This window comes from Podarcis liolepis (assembly GCF_965112155.1).
Source record: "Podarcis liolepis genome assembly, chromosome: 2".
Classification (NCBI taxonomy): Eukaryota; Metazoa; Chordata; class Lepidosauria; order Squamata; family Lacertidae; genus Podarcis; species Podarcis liolepis.
The window spans coordinates 22853323-22856162 of NC_139555.1; the positions used below are offsets into that span (position 1 = coordinate 22853323).

At 40.4% G+C, this 2840-nt stretch overlaps 1 protein-coding gene across 1 annotated transcript in view; it reads right to left on the minus strand.

Annotated features, from left to right (window-relative positions):
* The window catches only part of LOC310700641 (E3 ubiquitin-protein ligase SMURF2-like), a 49140-nt gene that overhangs the window by 129 nt on the left and 46171 nt on the right, over positions 1–2840 (minus strand). The gene's annotated exons all lie outside the window — the stretch shown is intronic.

Genomic DNA, 2840 nt, shown 5'->3' on the forward strand with positions numbered 1-2840 from the left:
ACAATTCAAATCACGACTGTATTTGGAAAGAAATGACACAACTTGTTGATACAGTAAAAGCCTTCTTTTCAGTTGATTATTTTTTACACACCATTTCAACAGAGACATGATGAGACTGGCCCCATTCAAATGCCGCACTGAGGCAGGATTGATAGTTTATTCTGGTTTATTGGGAATAAGCAGCGTACTGGGGCACTCTACTTAATCATTCCAACTTTGCTGCTGTCTTTGAACAAGTGGGACCAAAAAGCTGCAATAACCTTGGGTTCCCATGATACATGAACCCAGGATCCAGGTATCCTCTCTGGTAAGAGTGCATTTCATCCACTGAGGCTGGTATACCACCTGCAGCTTCACTTGGTGACATCTAGGTGTGGTTGTGCATGAGGCTGCCTCAGTAGACTACAACAGCTGCACCTGTTGACCATGATTGGTCAATAGTAATGAAATAAATTCACTTGGCTTCCGGTCTGTTTCCAAACATAGTTCAGAGTACTGGCTTTTAAAGCCCTATAAAGCTTAGGATCCAGGTACATGAGGAACACCTACTAATATTCCCATATGCTGAAGTCATCTCTGGAGGTACCTTCGCCATCTAAGGTAAGGTGGGTGGCAACTAGAGAAAAAGCCTTCAGTGGTGGTGCCCTGTTTGTGGAATTCCCTCCACAGAGAGGTTTGGCTGATTGGCTTGTACTTAAAAATGAAGTAGGATCTCAACCAACTCATCACTCCTTAATATTTGGGGTCTACCCTCCACTGACAAGAACCCTATAGGGAGAAGAGTATGTTTCTGTAAAGACCACAGCACCAATAGTAAACATGGCTTCAAGAATCCTTAAAATATGGAATCCTCACTGAATTTAGAATTACTTTGCCCTTTAATATGGACTGGCACTTGTATTTTACAAGATGGAACCGTATTTAGATTCTTGATCAGCATTATGGAAACAAAGCAGTGTATTACTTTTAGACATTAAATACGCCTATAAGAAGTGCTGGACAGAGAACACTGTAGAAGTAAGAAGGGTCCAAATACGCAGCTCACAGTTCCAGAAAAAATACATACGAACATCCCCTTAAAAAATGGCAAGCTTTGTCCATTTGGTAGTATTTCTTATGCCTGAAGATTTTTCGCAATAGAACATCAGCCTGGCAATTTTGTGCCTGAAGTGCTGTAAACAGTAAAATAAAGGCTGCCTGTGAAAGCCTAAGTAGCTAGGTTTATTTTATAAACAGGTTAGTCAAGAATGAAACTGAACACACGACATTATTTGTGGTTTCTGTGGCATTAAGATTAATGTGCTTTTCCTAATCCTGTTTAGATTGGAAGTGAATGCTTGTGTCTAGACCAAAATGAGCACCTGTCCAGCAAAAGATAATAAGAGAAGCTGGGCCCCCTTGCAACCAAAAGACACGCCAACTTTCTGAATGGGAGGCACCATTTGCAAACAAAAACCTTGCAGATCCACTTGCCCAAGTGGCAACATTCCCCAGGCAGACCTGAGTATGCAAATGTTATGAGATAACCAAGACATCAATTAACATAATCTAGTACTTTGCTTTGTTGCATCATTTAAGTCAAATCATTTCACCTCAACTACTTAAGTACATAAGTGAGCTCTTAAAATTACCGTATTTTTCGCTGTATAAGACGCACCAGACCATAAGACGCACCTAGTTTTTGGAGGAGGAAAACAAGAAGAAGAAAAATTCTGAATCTCAGAAGCCAGAACAGCAAGAGGGATCGCTGCGCAGTGAAAGCAGCAATCCCTCTTGCTGTTCTGGCTTCTGGGATAGCTGTGCAGCCTGCATTCGCTGCATATGACGCACACACATTTCCCCTTACTTTTTAGGAGGGAAAAGTGAGTCTTATAGAGCAAAAAATACAGTAAATCAAGCTGTAAGATATTCTGGGTTGGATCCAAAGGCTCCATTTTGTGAAGTCTCCTCCTATGAATGGAAATTCATTCCATCCAAGGACCTTTTAGGTAAAATCCACTGTTGTTCTTTTTTTATCATAGATGCAGCAATGGTCTAAAAACATAATGTATAATATATAATGTGTGATTTTTCACAATGATGTTGTCAAATAGCTTCCTCTTTCAGGGCACCATCACTTGAAAGCACCAGAGCAACATTTGCAAACATAACTTTTGTCTGTTCCTATTCAAACAAACACTCACATAGGCAGCAGGTAGGTTTTCAAGGGCTGAAATATAATGGATTTGATCCAGCTCAAGTTAAGCAATGTTAAGGCCTACTGATTTCAATGGGGAAATAGTACTCTGCTTATCTCTCTCCCACTGAAAATTAATGAAGCTTCAAAAGCATTCAAAGTAGGTTGAACTTTAAATCTCCGAAAAGAACCTTAATCCCTGCCTGATACATCATCATTGCAAAATCTATGGGTGCTAGACATTTTCCCAATCAAATAAAGGTAGTAATAGTAACACGTTAGGAAAGGCTCGCAATGGAGTTCATTCTATTATCCGTGAAGAAAATCAAGATAGTGTTCACAAACATAAATGCAAGGAAGATGATACACAGATTTAGAAGATTGCATCCAATGCCATCTTTCCATTCACAGAAGGTAATTTAAGCCAGCAGACATTTTCATGAATAGAACAGGGAGAGGCTATTATCCCTGTTTCCTTCTGCGCTCCCCACTCCCCGCCCCACACAATCTGCTACAGAGACTTGGATAACCCTTGAGAATAGTTTGGGACGTAAACAGGGGGTTGCGGGAGAATCTGAAGAAATACCGCATTTCTGCTTTTGTTCATGGAATACTTCACTGGATCAAAGAATCTTCTGTGAATACTGGATACAACCTGGTTTAG